The sequence below is a fragment of the Neopsephotus bourkii genome, unplaced genomic scaffold (genome assembly GCF_033783945.1).
Source record: "Neopsephotus bourkii isolate Nb327-2 ecotype Australia unplaced genomic scaffold, CSIRO-AGI_Nbou_v1 NB_1825, whole genome shotgun sequence".
NCBI classification, from domain to species: Eukaryota; Metazoa; Chordata; class Aves; order Psittaciformes; family Psittacidae; genus Neopsephotus; species Neopsephotus bourkii.
Window position 1 is genome coordinate 5,823,997 of NW_026902298.1, and position 18,579 is coordinate 5,842,575.

An 18,579-nucleotide genomic window follows, 5' to 3' on the forward strand; every position below is an offset into this window, starting at 1 on the left:
AATGTATAATAATACTAAAAGAAACGGTTACTCATCTCCTCTGGGAGTTTATCATTGTCCAAAGTTATTGCCTTGTATAGACAATGCAACTTAGTATAAAAGCTCTGTCCTCTCTGCCTGGTGTCTTATGGTTGGGGGGTAGCTGCTGGGAATTCTTACACAGAATCACTTGACTTGGGCACACAAGAAAGATATTTCTTTAAAAACTTCTGAAAAGAAGTGGCACATAATCTTCCTTTATCATTAATGTGCCCACTATTCAGCATGAATAACTCCCCCCCCATAACCTAAAGGTCTACAGGAGAGTTAAGTAACAGCTGTAACACAAAGGATGGGTTGAGCCTTGTAGGAAATGAAAGCAAACTTATAAAATTACATTTAATCACTATCAGCTATTCTTCAGTGCCTGCCCCTGGGTTACATCTAGTCAGGAAATCACATCATCATGTTATTCACAGGAGTCTGAAAACATGAATAACTCTCGTCAGTGATCCTAATTATTCCTACAGGAACTAGAGGTCAGTTACTAAGTAGAAAGTGTTGATAAAAGAAGCATTAGTTTCTGGCAGAACACACTTTACTAGCATTCAGCAGATAATGGACAACTACTTACACTCCACTGTAATACGTTGGTATAAATAAAATCTTTTTCTTAAGATTAATAATAGGAATCATTCATTTCTATGGTGGGTTTAATCCCAAAGCTTCCCAGAGTGTTTTATGCATTCTTCTACTAGATTTAGAAATTATAAATCTGATCCAATGACCTCTGATGGATTTTTTTGCTGTGGTCACTAAATTAGTCCTTATTGCAGGAGTTAATAAATAAATCAGTGGCATATCTATATCTCTGTAGAGGAATGCAGGATTCCTCATAAAGGCTCTTACAGCAACATTATCCACTGGCAGAGGACAAGAAATTAAAAAAATTGTCTTGCATTGAAGTTATCAGTGGTATATATATAAAGCAGGAAAAATATTGCTACAACAGCTGGAATGTACCCCTGGCAACTGTCTTTATATGGAATGACCAAACGACTTTTCCAGTCACAGCTGTTAACCCAGTGTTGTCCATCATGAGGAAACACCACTGCCTTCTTAATACCATGTCAAAGCTTCAGCCTTCTATTATCTTGGGTTCTGGGGCGGGTTCTTATCACATTTAAGTAAGCAAATACCATCTATTCCTTGGCTGTTTCTCATAAGAAGATTTAGTAGTTGAGGCACTGAAATTATAGCTGTTCTGCAATGTTTGTGAAATCAAGCCTGAGGTAATATCATTATTGAAGGTTTTGCCCCATTCAAACAGTGAAGCCGGTTGTTAAACATTTGAAACAGAAATTATTATTGTAATACGTTACATGGACTGTTCTGATTGGGGTTTTTTGGATTTTCTTTTCTGATATGAATATATTCAATATAGATGCACCTTGTAAAATCTTCTACATATCTGAAACTTATGGAACAGATCCTAAGAAGCATGTAGGAGCCTAAGGCTAGGAAAAAATGAAGGAAAAAATGAACAAAAGCTCACGAAAAAATGAAGAAAAGCTTCAACTATACTGCTGAGGCACCTCAGAAGTAAAAACTTTCTGTAGGCTCATAAACCTGAATCCTCAGGTACCCCTTTACATTTGCTGTGTTTCATGAGCTGACCACCGAGGCACTTTAGGCCACCTGAAAACAAAACACTAGAAATCTTTGGGTTTAAGTCCCTTTAACAGTTAAATATGTTGGACATTATGAGAGCATATCCAATCTTTCGGGCTGTTCTCAAGTACTCTTAAAACACTGGTGAAAGCCCTGGCCTCAGAAATGGGACCAGTAAATTCTAAAACCTGTTAGTCTGAAACAGTTTAGGAATACTGACCTTATCATCAACTTAAAAAACCCCAGTCACTGCAGTATGGGGTTTCTGAGTAAGTGTGTTGTTAGAGTCCTTCCTGCAAGCAGCAATGGAAGATCTGGGGATCCATTGAGGTATCAGATCCCTAATCAATTACTGAGTTGTTCAACCGATAAAGTGGTCATCCTGCTCCCTTGCCTAACTTTATTTCACATCAATACTGCAAGCAAGGTGCGCATGTGACCGCTGCAAAATGTGCAAATCAAAGCCCCATAAGGGAAAGTAGTTGGATTAAGCAAATTATGAGAAGGGTACACAAGAGCATTAGGTGCTTCATAAGTAGGACTCATCTTCCCACATATACATTTTCCTGTTCTTGTTTTTAAATAGATTAGCAGTCCTCCTTTAATGTAGGATCTCTTCTCAGTCTACTGCGTGTTCCTCTCACAGGGTCTTCCAGTAAAAATAGTCAGATGGAGTACTCTGACTTTAGGTTTTCCCACAGCTGCCAAGAGAAGTACTCTGAAGCCACTAATGCTGTTCAGTTCAGCTCAACAAAATAATCATACCGTAGCTAAGTATTCATCATATTAAAAGTGTTTTCATTAAAATGCATATATAAGTCATTAAAAAATCTGGGTTTAGATCTTTTTCTTCCATAGCTAACATCAAGAAAACCACCACCCTGTGCTACACTTAAATACCACAAAATTCACTTCTATTTCAGAAAACCATGTAATACTTATGACCACATATGTATGCATACAAAACTCATAGAGAATATAATGTCTGAAGAGCATATACATTGATGATTTTTCCAAAAGCAGGATCTTGTATGACCTGAATTCCTTCAAGACAACCTTTTATGCACTTACTGTGAGAAGAGATAACCTGTAGTTTGAAGAGCTTTTTACATGGATCAGGAAAGAGAGGAGCAGATCCCTAGAGGAATTTGTGATGGGTTGGCTGGGATGATATAACCCTAGTCTGTGAGTAGCCTTACTCTCTCATCTAGTTTTAATTTTCATCTCTTTGCTGACAACCCTGTAAGCACTCTCAATTTCAGACTTCTATCTTTCTCGCTCCTCTCAGTAACATTTCCTTTCATGTGTCTAAGCATCATCACATTTTGAACAGGAGAAGGAAATTTATAGTCTTCTCCTATCATTCTTTATTTTACCTAATAGCTTTAGCTTTTATCTACCTATCAAATCATTAAATTCAGGTCTCTTCACAAATCCAAATTATTACCAAGGTTTCTTACCTGTCTCTAATAGTTTGTTGCTTTCTTGCTTTCCTGATAATGCAATATTTTTTCCTAAGCTGTGAGCTGTATCATCTACCTCGACAACCATTGCAACCTCTACTTGGTCCTCTAACAAATGAAACTGATTCTCCATCTCTCCCCATAATTCCTTTTTGCAGGCAAAAAATTTGGGGCAGAGAATGCAAGAATTCCCTGGGTACACATTTTATCCCCCAGTCATTAATGTGGCACAGGCCATAACTCTATTTAAATAAAATGCAATATATTCCTCCCATTAAATAACCAGTCAGGGGAAAATTATTTGAGAACATTGACCATTAAAATAAGAATAACCATAAGAGGGGTTTAGAGACTCTCTCTTAATGGAGGGCTGTTATCCCTCATTTAAAAAACCTAAGATATTATATGGGGATCTATTCATTGATTTGAAAAGGAAGTGCATTAGTTTTTGGAGAAAGTCTAAAATTAAACAAAACCTGGGCTTTCACAAAGATCTTATAATCCAAACTACTGTAACCTTGTACAGCAACTGCAAAAGAGATATTGATGGACTCAGATGGTTCAGCTTTCTGTTCGTGTTCTTGATAAGCTTAACACATAAAAACTAAGGGACTCTGGATGAGCACGTCAGTGGGTATGAATCAGTATTATACCTTAGGCCAATGGCAAACACACCCATGTTTCCTCAGTATTACTCCTGTAGATGTAGGCTTTGGGTTTGTGATGGTTCTGAATTGGCAGACAAAAGCAGATACTGAGAGGACTGAATTGTGTGATGAATTTAGGCTTCTCCCTAGTGAATGGGATTTTTTTTTCTGCTTTTTTCAAGCTGAGAAACATTCCTGCATATCTGCATATTTTTCCTTTTTTTTTTTTTTCGCATCTGCCACTGTATTGAAAGCAGTTTGTCAGGATTGGTTCTGATGCTATGCAGCCCTGTGAATTCAGAGACATTTAATAGATATTTGAGCCTGAGACACAGTTTTTATGCAAGGGTTTTCCAAACTGTGAGTTTCTACATTGAACAGCACCATACCATTGCTCCTGCATGAGAAAGCCGTATTGCTGATGGCTGTGACAGCTCAGATAAGCCCCTCATGAGATGGTTTCTATTTGTTGTGGAAGGCAGGCTGGCCCAGGAGACTCTGTGAGAGCCAAGCTGCAAGCAACTGCTTGAGTCACTGCTGACCGGGACAGTACTAAGTTGCCATGACAGGTGACAGTCTGCATCTGCTTTTGCTGTGAAACAACAGCTCTGACTGAGCTAGAAACTCACCAAGAAATAAGGCCTCAATCCAGGACATGCCTTTTGACATTCCCATGTAGGCATGCACAAGTTCACAACTTCTAATGAATCAGAATTCAAACGCACTTCTGAGGAGCTATGGAAGAGTTAGCGGTGAGGACACCAACCTCCCTGAGCATATTCTATCTCCTGTCACAGCTCTTATTTGGTACAGAGCATTGCATATGAGTAGCACAATCAATCAAAGCCATCTTTATAAAAGGAAAAGCTATAATTGTCCTGTGAAGGCCAGCTCCTATGGGTCAGTATGGACCCTTAACCTTCAAGAACTGCGTCTGTGATTCTCAGCGTATTGCTGGAGAACCTGGATAAAAACGTGGCTAAGACGCAGAGGAATCAAGAGAAAGATTGATTCCAAGGGAAAAGAAATGCAAATAAGGACAAGCTGGGAGACTACAACTAGATGAAGGAAATAATCTTGCTGATCATGAGGACCGCATCTGGAAGCCATAGAGAGAACTAGGGATGAAGTTCTGTACGTCTCTTTAAAATAGCATTCAGAATAATGCTTAACATAATCTGCAACATAATCTCCTTTATTGCTCCAGTAAAAGGTTGGAATTTGTGTATACATGCTGAACATACATGGAAACAGGCAGGAAAAATAAACATAAATTAATAATTACATGGTGCAATATACACGACAAAGTACTCAGAGGCTCATTAAGAATGCAACATGTGCAAAAATAAACTATAGCAAAACCCAAATAAAATGGACCTGGAGTGGTCTTGTAATGTAATATTAACAGATATCGTTAAACAAACATGTGACAAAGTAATAGTAAACACTGGAATTTAGGACTGGCCTCTCAGGCCCAGAAATCACAGTTTCACATAGTTATGTTTTTTAGGTGAAGCTAATGCCAAGTAACTAGTAAAATGTTTCCTTTAGTAACTAAATATTGCACTGGAAGAGCTGGTGGTTGCAAATCACCCCCAAAAAATGTTTCTTCTCCTTTGCAAGTGATTTTTTTCTTATTAACTATAAAAGCATTTGTCACTGCCACAAAAATGAGACCAAATACATCTCTAAAATGTAATCAGTGCATATGTACTAGCTGCATAACTGAAAAGAAGAGAGAACACATAACTTAGACCTTAAAAGACAATTTTTACTATTTTTACAACAAATGAGCAAACTTACTGGAATCTGACCAAATATACTCCCTTTTGAAAACTCATACAGGCATACACTGGCATACCTCTATAGCAGATGCATTGCTTAGCCAATGCGTGCCACACAGGATCCATCTTCCTCTGTCTGCTGCCAGAAGGTGCAGTTTCACCCCAAGCAGGTAGGCATCTCCTGCAGTTCCCACCTCTCACATTTACTCACCATTAAACACCACCAATATTGATATATTTATTTAGATTTTGCAAGCCTTTTTGCACTGAGAGGGTCCTCGCAACCCCTGGCTGCCAGGACTCCTCTCACAGAGCTGCTCCTCTGCTCTATCAGCTCACATTCCGTGCATGCTAAGGGAAGTAACATAGAGGCAAAGCCTGTCATCACGCATCCTCCATTGCACCTTACTGCAAGACTTATCATGGGACAGCAAATATGGGGCATGTATTTTCCTATTTGCTGCTTTTATTGTAATCTGGAGAAATCAAAATATTCTTCTCAAAAATGAGAAAAAAGAATTAATTTCTCTGCACTTACTACTCATGCAATTCAGTGTCTGTGTGCACCCTGCTGAGCTCCAAGGTATGGGTGCACACCTCAACTGCATCTCCTTTCCATATCATGACAAAACGTAGCACATGCTGTTACCACTCAACCACATCTACTGTTGTGTTAGCAAAGCCTCCTGCTATTTCAAGAATTTACAGCCTATCAATAAACATTTTAGGTTTAAGAGTTCAAAGATCTAGGACAGAAGATGGCAATGGAGAGCAGCATGGGTTTCTAAGCACAAATGTTGATGGGAACCATTGAATAAAAAAGTTAGGGCATGATACTGCTTCCACAGAAGTCACTGTAAAACTGCCAACCATTTCACTGTGACAAAGTTCAGCTCCAGTTCTAAATTAATTTCTGTTTAAGTGTTTGGAAGTCTCTTTTCTTCACTGCAAATCTCTGCACAAGAAATACAAGCTATGTTTGGCTTAAAATTCAAGGGGCATATTATTGCCAAACAATGCAGCCAACCTGAATTGAGGCTTGGTATGTTTTGTTAAATCAAGAAGACGAAGGTAAGCTATGAAGTTTATAAATCAGCTTCTAACCCTGACTGCAAATTGGTTTTGCAATTGTTTGTGTTATTTTACTTTTAGCCACATTTTAAAAATGCTCTTCTCAGCGTGAACACATCTCTCCCATAAACATGAATATTACATACAATCATGAGAAAAGACTTAATGATGGAGAAAGTTTGATCTGTAGCTGCATTACTCCATAAGCTAAAGTAGGGCCAAAGAAGATAGCATAGTCTCTTGGATCCATATTACATCATATACTAAGCACATGCTAGCTAGTACGTAGCATAAGAGACTCAGAATAAAGTAATTAGGTGGGATTTTAGGCCAGGGCAGTTTTGACTGAAAGTGACTAAATTTCAGCCATTTGATGTATAAACAAACAGTGTTTTTAGTCCTGTTTTTACAAACTGCTACGCCTACTTAAAAGAAAAAAGACAGTATTATATGGATTATTTAAATAACTCTAAAGAGCCAGCTAATATAAAAATCCATTACCAAAACAAGCTCACCAAAAAGAGATGGAGCATTCTAGCAAGAAAGATCTGTAAAGTTAACAAGTTTTCCTTTCTCTCAAACAAACTAGAACATACCTGATAAAACTGCTGGTGCCTTTTCAGGATAAGGTTAAACAAAAATGGTACATTTGAATTCTGTGGAAAAGAAACCAGTATAAAATCATAGGTAAAAAACCTGGCAGGGAAGTTTTGCATTTCGGATGCACCAATCATAAAACACGATGTACATTACTAAAATGTTTATCAATCATTCATACCAGAAAAGAAAGTGAGCAATGATTTATGCATGTGAGATTTGCACAAGAGCAACACTGGCTGCTTAGATTCAGACATCAGATTAGCACTCAAGGGAGCACAGTATCGAACGTATGCACGACCACTCTGCCCTGTGGACTACAGCAACCTGATCATTTGTGGATCTCACAGACTAGTTTGATGAACAGAGTGTTTGTTAAATGTCCATCATATTAAGATGAGCACTGAAAACTTCCTGGCCCTGTGTGATTCAGAATGTCTTTAGAGAGAAGATACTACCAATGTAGATAAATGCAAACCTCTGAGTATCTGATTCTAGGGAGTGATAAATACATGCACAATTCGTGTCATGCCTATAAGACTGTGAATACTGTGGGATTTGCACAGGCAAAACATGGAATTTAATGAACAGAGTGGTATCAGAGTCTTACATGTTACAAACATGACTAGCATCCTTCTACTTTGACATGAAGGCTTAGAAACAAAATACTCAAGGCCATTTTTCACTTTTGCTTCTGAATTTCCTGTCTTCCTTCTTTCTCTCTTTGTAACAGATCTTGTGAGATCACCCTTCTGCAAGTGAATCCATGTGAATTCCTGGCAAACTTTAATAGAGGAGAGCTACCATAATTTCATGCCTCTTCAAACACACAGTGAGAGCAACCAAGGGAAAAAGAAATTAAAAACTAATTCTGCTATTTATTCTCCTCATTTATTTTATCAGCCATCCCACTGTCACACTGAATAATAATCATCAGGACTTGATACACGCACTTAGTATAGGGCAGACATCTTTGCGGGATTCCTGAGAAAACTGCAAACCCAGGGCAAATACTGAAGGCAAGACTGGATTAATTATGGCAAACATGACACCACTATTAACATTTCTTTTCACTCAGCTATCCAGGCAGGCAAAGTATGAAACAAGTTTACTTAGATAATCATGTTAATTCACGTGAAAAGAGAGGCTTCAGAGCAGTTTACTACCACAGACAGCTTCTGGTATGAGGAAGGTGAAGTAGACATCATGTCTACAATGAGGCATGAGATTACAGCAGGAGCATTGTGACACACTACAGATAATTATTGCTTATAATGTCTGGCTGCAATTATACGATTCTGTACCATTTCACGTTTAGTCACTTAGTGCTGGAATGAAGAGGCTATGATGGCCGTTTAGAGGAATCCCCTTTAAGCCTCAGTCACTTTGTGGGGTTGAATCGGAATGCCTCAGACAAAACTCAAGATCAAAGGAAACCCATCGTTTAGTTTAGATTTGAGATTCATTCTTGCTGAGGAAACCGCCCAAGCAATTTTAGCCTTAAAGAATCCTGAAAGCCTGAAGGGTTAATTTGTTTTGCCTTTTTATTAAACCAGTTATGAAAAGGGTGAATTCAGGGTGGGTTAGAAATGATGGTACAGAAACTTGGGTGTTGAGTGGTGCCTGGATGTGCATTTAAGCCACAGTTGTAATTTGTGTGAAGCATATCTTTAAGAAAGACAATTGCCCTCCTGCATCTCATGCTAAAGCAGCACAGTTGGTTCCAGAAAGATCATTTAGTTCAGTGCAACAGCAGAACTGCAAGCGGACAAAGCAGAATGGAATGAAATGTCTCCAGTCCTGCAGGGCTCGGATTACAAATGTCCCTTAAAACACAAAAAGTCATTTGCTGAGACTTCAATAAGTGGCCAGTTTCTCTAACTCCTTATAAAATGAAAATTACACAATAAGAAGCTCTTAAAAACCTCTCCAGATATCTTGAAAAACTCTCCAGATATCTTGATGCCTTTATGTCACTGTCTAACCACCTTCACAAACCTTTCTCTTACAAACTTCGTTCCTATAAAGGAGTATGATTTTCTCCTGTACCTTTGCATGATTTTCTGTTCAGAAACACCTTCTAGGAAATTGACTTAAGCCAGAGACTGTCTGAAGTGAATTTCTTGTCCTCTGCACCAAAAGGGAGCAGATTATTATTTACTGTGCCTCTGAGTGCCATATTTCCTTGAATAGTTCTACAGAAGCACACCTGTATGAGATTTAGGAGCTTTGTTTTCATCAGATGCCAAGGCTGACTTAGAATGAAATACCAAGCTTGATCTAGTGAAGCTCCAGACATCAGAGACCTACTTTATTTCCTGACACTTCAGTCATCAGCTCCTCAGCATCCTCTTGGAAATCTGACAAGAAAGAGAGACCAGTGAGACCAGTAGCTCTTCACCTGTCAGGATTTCTAAGCACAGAGTTAAGAGGGTTTCTGTGTATTACAGCATGCCTTATATAGCCCCAGCAGCAGCAATCCCTTTCTTACTTCAAATGTTGTATATAATCAGTATACAAATATTCCATATTTTACCATTACTTCTCCCTCCTCTACTCCAGGATAATCCAAGGAGGAGCTTGCTTCTGATTAGACCTACCTACATCTACCCAGTTGCTACCCATTTCAGTGAAGCCAGGGCACTTACAGGAACTTGCTGGTGCCCATTCATTCAGATTCAGCAGATCAAAAAAATGCTTCAATTTCATTGCTGTTTGTGCTTCCATTTCCTCCTGGGAACCAGTCTCTGTACTATCAGATGTTTTCATACTTTTCCTTCAGTTTCAGAAGTCTCTTTCCCACATCCATCCCCATCCTTTTTCTCCTCCACACAGCCTAAACACACAAGCTGTCTATACCCCCCATGACATGCAACTTACAATGTCTGACATTGGAGTACCAAATAAAGGACCACAGAATTTGCTCTGAAGGACACTTAGCTGCCTAACAACTCAGAAAAGCTGCCAGCACTTATTCAGAAGCACCAAAGCATCCTGGCTTTTACTGCTATTACTTCCAAAGCATTCATTGATTTGAAAACCTCACTAGCTATCTGCCTAATGCAAGACACATAAATACTTTCTTCCAAACATGGCCCCAGATAAGCTTACCTGGAATAAAAATGTCCACTGCAGACAAGGCTCTATGCACATTTAGTGACAAACAAATATTATTAATGAAATTAACAATGTCTTAAATATACTTCAAACATTTCACAAAGCAACAGACTGATCTTTAAAGGAAATTTGCCTTTCCCCCTGGATATAGTTTTCTCCCAGCAGAGGGAAAGAATTATGCTGTCCAAAAGGAGAGTTATAAATTTTACTATTGGGCTAAATACAATGTGTGTGTAAATCTGGCAACTGGACGTGTTGTTAAATAGATAAATGTCCAGGGTTTTAACTCTGCCATATATCAAAAGGGCCTTCCCCTACACTCCTCATCCTGACAGCTGTGAGCATTTTTAATGGTGAAAGAAAACTCATTTTATTGATTGAAAAATACCTGTAGAAAACTAAACTCTCCTAGCTAAAAATATACTGACCTTCATAGTTCAGTGTGAGTAAGCAGCAGCCTGCTGGGTTTCCCAGCCTTACAGAGGTTCATGGCCATATCCAAGTCTCTGCCAAAGCACACATTTTGTTCTCCAATAAAAAACTGTAGAAAAATGCAAAGCAAAAGGTCTTTGACTCTCTCTGGACTACTACTGGGGAAATCTCCTTCCCACTTTCATGTTTCAGTTTCCGTATCATGAACTTCCTAATTATATTCCTGCTAATACAGTCATTCCTTGCATCCCTTGCTTACAAGGACAGATCCTGTTAGCTAATGGTTATTATCTGTAGATTTCTCAGTAGCTGGCACTATATGTCCAGAAGTGAAATGAAATCCTGTCTCATGGGCTCGTGGTCTATCTACAAGACATGTTGTAATGCACATTCATGCCAACTGCCATGACCTACAGCCTAGAGCCCAGACTTTCTTCTTATCAGTCTCCAGCAATGAAGTCTTTCCTGGGCATCAGTCCACACTCATATTTCCCCATGTTACTTGATAAATTGTATGTAAGAGTGAGGAAAGAGTCAACATGATCCATACGTTAGCTAATATATACAGCATTGCCTGTTCACCACTATAGCCATACAAATTTCTTTAGGTTATAGATATTACTAAGTTAAATCAAGTTTAATATCACAGGAACCTGTCCTGTCACTTATCCAGAAAACACCATTCACAATTTAGAGCCCTATAAAAATGATAATAAGAAGAGAAATTATATTTCCCATTTGCTGCCACCATTGAAATAAATCTTATTTTTAAGTACTTATATGGTCCTCAAACCCTCTTACCGATTGCCTGAGGTACTCATTCTCTCCAAGAAAAATCACTATTAATCCTTGTTTATGCCAAGTCCTTGAAGTACAACAGGGAGACCAGAAAAAGGTGCCATTTAATAATAAAGTTTAAGGTTATTGCAGTCAGAATCACTGTGGGCAAGCACAGATCACTTGTGGGTTTTGTGATAGAATGCCTAGAAAAATGTTTTATAATAAAAAAAAAATCCCCAAATATTCTGATTGTTATATTAGGGAGGATACAAAAGTAGAGAAATACAGCCAGAATTTGATTTTATGTTTTGGAGATTCTAGTTATCAAGCTGTGAATCTTTACAGTTCATAAATTGGTGCATATTAAATAGATCTTGTATTTATCTGATGTTTTTAGTATTTTTCAAATTCTATATTGAAGGAAGATATTTATCTCATGAGAAAGTTTTCTTAGTGTTTTCTGTGCACTGCAACTGTCCTGTGTAGGGAATTACTCTTCTATGTCAGGAATTTCCATTGTTCTGAAGCATTGAGTCCCAGAATCCAACCAAGCAGGAACAAAGATTCAACATCACTGTTTAGAATCTCTCTTTCTCTGAATGGGAAGGTCTTGTATTGAACAGATACTCATTTATAGAGACAGAATATGAAAAGATGGTCATGGCAAACATATCAGCAAGGAAAACTGTGGGCAAAAAGAAAACCATAGTGTTAAAATGATGGGAATATATCCGCAAGAATTTGGTATTAATGTTGGAGTGGGTTTTTTCCCCTTCCTTCTTTTCTCTCTCCCTTTCTTTTTCTCCCCTTTTCCTTCATTCCTTTTTTTCTCTTTCTCCCTTTCTTCTTTCCTTCCTGCCTTACTCCCTTCCTTATGTACGTGTGTCTGCATACTAAAATTCTCAGTAAAAAAAAAAAAAGCCGAGAATAATTTGAGATTTGAGACTGAATTTCCCCAATGCTTCTGGCTTAAAAGTGGAATAAAAACCTGAAGTGGTGAGCCCTTTACAGAACATCATCCCTGGAGCGTTCCTTAACAACATTTCCTCAGAAATGGGGGAAATGGTTCAGATTCCTCCTCTTCTCAGGCAACATGAATACACCAACAGCTTAAAAAATGATTTAATCTACATAAAACAGGAAATTCTGTGTGGGATGTTCACTTCTCTTGAAGCTGAATAATTCTGCATAAAATATTCACTTGTGAGGGGAGACAGACAGAAAGACTAATTGTAGTAAAGCTTGTTACTTAGGGAATATATGAAAAATATCAAACTTCCAATTCATATCTCTCAGGGGAATTAGAGGTTTTCTAAAGGTGAAACACATGACATTCCTACTCTTGAATGCCACTAAAGATAGCATTTTCTGAAAGGCAGACAACTGTGTTTCAGATAGGTGTTCTGAATAACAAAGCCAATTGGTGCTTGGATTTTTTTGTATGCCACATAGTGAATCACACTCTTGTATTTCCTTTTATTTCATGTGTTTTATATAAATTAAAACAGCAAAACTGAGAGCAGATATATCCCCAAATGCCCTATGATCTATTCAGCTCACAAATAGAAATAGACCTGCAAAACAGCCAACATGCAAATATTTAATGAGTGATGGATAAAAAAAAAATGAACACAGAGTATAAGCATGATTGAAATTTTGCCCTTTTCTGGAGCCTGGAAACCTCAGCATAGGTCCACATCTGTAGTTGGAGTCAGCCTTAGCACTACATTCTGGCCAAGTCCGTAAAGTATTTCCACAAACCATTTGCCCAAATTTCTCATCTTGGGCCCCAGAAGCCCTGATGAAAGTTGATGTCTTTATCAAACATGTCTTGCTGAAGAGTGCCATACATATCATAAAATATGGGCTATCACATCCTCCTCCTATGTAGCGCACAAGAAGCATGAAGGACAAGGTTTTCCCACACTTCTTGTTGGGCTATATCTGCCCATTACAAGCCATATCCATGAGAACTCATATATTCCCACATGGCCATGGTGATCCCAGACGCAACAATCCACTGTTTAAGACATCTGTCATGCAACTTGACACAAGGGGTACATCTCTGAGCTCATGAACCAAAGGGAAGAGAAAAAGTACTCTGCATTATCAAGACTGTCTGTCCCAGCCCCAGCTCTTCTGAAGTACACATCCAACCCAGTCCAGCAGATCAAGCTGTCAGAAAGACAGCTCTTAAACAATCCCAGAGCCCCTACTTCTGTTATTAGGGTGTTGTCCCCCTTCTTATATATCCTACAGTCACAGAGCAGGTTGGAAAGAGGTTGATTTCTGCCACTCCCCTGAAGGACCCACACATCATGGGGGCAGCTGCTGTGAAATAAGAGGTATGTGAAGGCTTCGACACCTTGTTGAGAGACTTCCATGATGAAGCCCAATATTAACATAGAACAATCCTAAATATCAGACTACATAACTTCTCATTTTAATAGGAGTTTTAATCTCCTTAATTTTCAATCATTTTGTGTAAATTAGGTAGGCATTCTTGAAATACAGCAAGTGTGAATGTCAGTCACTCACTGTGAAGTGGAGCTTAAGCTCAAGCTGTTACTGTGCAAGTTAAAAGCTCTTTCCTAATGACCTCCAATATTGTCTGAAGACCAGATACAGGGGAGGATTTTCCAGTGCACTGCAAGAACCATGTTTGAGACAGGAGAATTTATCCAGATACTCAGGACTGCCATGGCTGCATCCTCAAAGGCAAAATCCGTGTGCCCTGTGAGAGGATGTACAAACCTCAGAAAAGCAGATTTGGACGGAGAGGTGGGAGCGTGCTGCAGTCTCTTTATTTTCTTCTTTTCTAGTCCCTCAGTGCCTTTTTGTGATGGAGGGAAGTTCACAGCTGCGTTACCTAAATACAGGAATTTTCAGGGCCAAAGAGCAAGGCCAGCTGTGGTAAATTAGTTAATTCCTCTGGCTCATTATATCAGCGACATGCTCTGACAAGTTGAGACCGGCTGCTGTTACAAATGTACAGCCTGGGAGGGAAAAAATACCAATGTGAAGGTTTGGACCTTTTCTTCTTAAAGTTGCTTTAATTAGAAAACAAGATTCTAGGAGGCTTTGTACTGTGAAAGTCCAATTGTTAAAGAGGATCGGGACTGGAATACTCTTCGTTTGCCCATCAAGTTACTGAGCTGTCCATCCCATGTATCTTGGTCTGTGGCCTTTGTCCAAAAGTGGCTCTTATCATCTGGGCCCACAAAGGGTAGGGAGAAGAGACATTTATTCCACAAGCACAAAGAAACACTTTGAAGATACAGTCCTTTGTTCACCTACAAACACTCCTTCTGGTGTCAGTTAAGGAGTATTGAAATCTGTCTGCATTAGTTGCTTTACAAAAAAATATTACACAGGTGGCTGAGAGACAGAAGAAGCCCTTTTCCCGTACTTCTGCAACAGCGTATGTTGCAAGACGTCAGTGGCAAACAGTGGGAACTTGCCCCAGCTGGAAGAGGATAGATGCCAAAATGGTCCTGGTACCAGCCCAGGTTGGAGGAGTCCCTTGTGGACCTACTGGTGCATGTGTTGTTGCACTAGCTATGGATGCCTGAGCTTTAAAATTCATGTATCTCAACTCCAGTGCTGAAATGGCCATATTAGCATTTTTCAGCTTTATTCAGTATAAAAAGGTGAGGGACTGTGAGGCATTCTGGGAAAGATCTAAGAAAACATATGGGTGCTTGGAACAGTTCAGCACAATACATATTTCACTCCAACGCAGAAATGCAAATCTCTGCACGTCAACAAACTACCTAAATGCCAGAGGTATCCAAACTTGCTCTGTGACACATGAAGTAGAGCTGATGCTTCCAGAAAATAGCAAACCTTGTGCATGTGCAATTCCTCTTAATGCTTTTGCAACCCCTCAGACCTTGCACGGGCATAGACCAAAGCATGCACAGACAGCTTGGTGCTTCACAGAGACAGCAAACTCTGATACCAGGATCAGAAAACAACCAAGCACAAGTAGCCTGGCAGACTTGAGTTACGGGCAGAGTGAGAGCAATGTCATGAATCTCCCCATATGCAAATTTTGGGTCACAGTATTAATTGTATTTCCTTGGCTTGTTGTTAATACTGTAGTGACTTACACCCTTGGAGGCACTGCTGGGAGATTTGCCGGTATTTCAACACTCTCAGGATGTTAAAAATTAATTATTATTTTGAGCAATCTCAGATTAACAACCTGCTTTGGAAAAGGCTGGGGAGAGAGAGGGAAGAATCCAGCTGAGAGAAAATTGAAATACTATCAGGCAAGAGGAGAAGGAACACTGTCGACACAGACATCACATTCCCCTTGAAGTCCCACAGAAGGCAGAATTAATAGAAAACGCAAGTTTTGCTATTAAATAGGAGAAAAAAAATGTAGATATATTTACAATTTTTTTTTGTCTTGTTCAAATCACCAAAGGACTTAGGAGGCAGATGTGAGGGATGGGGAGTGCATGAGGGAGGAGATAACATCAAACTAGGTTGGCATCTCTCCAAGAGTAGTTAGAGATGTTCACAAATCCTCCAGGGCCATAAAATTTGCCCAATTTTAATGATAACACAGTCACAGTAGCTCAATTAGCCTTATTATAGGCAATGATTTCTCTGCCCTAGGATTTTACTTATGAGCCAATGACTTTGTGCTAGGAAATAGAGGTGTTTTAAACACTACTGTCACCCAGAGGTCTTGTATCAGCAATCTATATTGCTATGAATAGTTTTGCAAGGACTGCTCAGGAATAAAGCTTCTCTCAGGCATGCACACAATTCCTGTAGTGGGTACGACTGAGCTGAAAGGGAAAGAATGTGAAAGAAGGAGTAAGTTTGACTTTTCCATGGAAGATAGATAAAATAGAATGAAGACAGGCGTTAAAAGCAGTGAGCACAACAAGCTGTGTTGTGATTCTCCAGGAGCACATTTAATCTAAGCTATTGCTTTGAATGTAACGACACTGCTGTGTTTTGGGAGTCTTGCTAAGGCTTTTCTCAAGAATACAGATGGTGGGACCTTTCTTGTTTGGAAGCCTACACCATTGACAAGTAGCTTTATATGTGAGCACATAAGGATGCACAGGATATCTATGGGATATCTGATGTAGCAGTGTGTAGGGTACAAGATACACCAGGAAACACATGAACAGTGTCCATGAACAGTCATGTGGGCAATCTTTGAATCAAGAGTTTTTTTATCAGTGCCATGACAGTGTGTTTCAGAGCCCTTTTTTAAGCAGTACTTGAATGGAAATCTTTACAGTTTATTCTTGCAATATATACTGACTAAAATAACAATACAATAAGGAGCTAAGCTCCTCTTTAACAATACAATAGGAGGGTTTAGAGTGAACTGATGCCCAAGGAATATTCCAATATTAGCTTAATTAATGTCATTCTTAAAACCACTTTAAGAAGTGTTTCAAAAATATTTTCAGAAGCTTTGCTATAACTCACCTCTAGTTCAGATGCTTTGTTAATACACATTTATGCCTAATGGTCTGCATTTGGTGAAAAAATATGCAAAGAGAAGCTCTTGGTAAAACAAGTGCCATGACTTTTCCATCCCGATACTCCTGAGTCAAGGATTTAGAAGAAGCCAGGAATTTTGCCACATCCAGTTAGTATGCCCTGAACAGGCTGGGTTCATTGACCTTTCGTCCTTCTTGTTCCCAGCCCAGAAGGTATAGGGTCACTGTCCTGATTTTAAAGCATTGTAGCTCATCTTTAAGTGAGTGATGAATCAAACTTTGGCCTACCCTCCTAAGAGACATCCCATGCACTTGGGTGCCAAGCCCAACCTTATAAAGACAGGGCAGGCTTTGATGGATTTTGAAGAAGCTTGCATATTGAATAACTGCCAGTGCACAATGGAGACCAAGGATTCATGTGTGGCACCCACCTTGGGAGGGCTTGAATGTGTTGTTAACACCAATACAGCCAGCCAGCTGGAGCCAGCTTCCCTGGGGATCATCAGTTTTAGATCAGGATAAGAAACTGTATTTTACCTGAACTTCCAGGTGATAAGATATGGCCATCACATCTTAACAGACTCTGCATGAGGCTGCTGCTTCATTTGATATGTTCACCTTCATTCAAAATTGCCCACACAAATATAGAGAAGGCTGAGACTTCTCCAGAGACTGTATTTGCTGTTTTTCACAGCTTATCAATGGGAAAGAATGCTTGTGCTGCTGCTACCTTTCAGTAGCTACAAAGGAAGCCTTTTCAAATGGGGAAGGTATAATCTTGCTTTCTTTACATAGCAGTATTTCATTTAGAATCCAGAGCTTACAGCCCTAACAGATGGATATCTGCTCAGTTGCTTTGTTCCAAGTAGGTTTGCAGCAGTGGCATTTGACAATGACAATTAATAGTTAACCAGCAAAATTTAAACAGAAGTGTCTGACACTGAATAAACAGGGAGATCCCAATAATTTAGTTTAACATATCCAGTTTTGCAATTGCAACCATGTTTGATGGAAAATATTCACAGTCCTTTTCTGCCAATATGCATAATAAGGATCAGGAGTGTGATGGCGTAGCTTAAGCAGTTTGAGAACTTACTGATTCCTGAGTGTTCATAACAGCTTCCATTTCAGAGCTACAGCAATTGCCTGTTAGATGGACAAATACATGTGTGTTTATATACACATTTAAAAGTTTAAAAGAAAAGTCCTGGGATCAGATTTCTCCATTTTGTAGGTTGCTGTGGAAACAGATTAGCCCTGTGGAAATAAAACCCCGTGTTTCACTATAATGCAAAGAACAATCCATAGCATGAAAGGAAAGAACAGCTGGGAGTTGGAACAGTGTAAGCTGACATGTCAGACAGTAGCCAGACAAAGTGAGCCAGGGACTGTCTGAAAAGGGGGGGGGAAGTAAGAGCTAAGCACTGTCAACAAAGTCTGCAAAACAGTCCAGCTGCTCACTCTCATCATAACTAAGAAAATAAGGAGAGAATTCCAGGGCTGAGGATGAAATTTATGAAGAGTAGAAAACCTGAATGGAAAGAGTGAATAGAAATTGCAGACA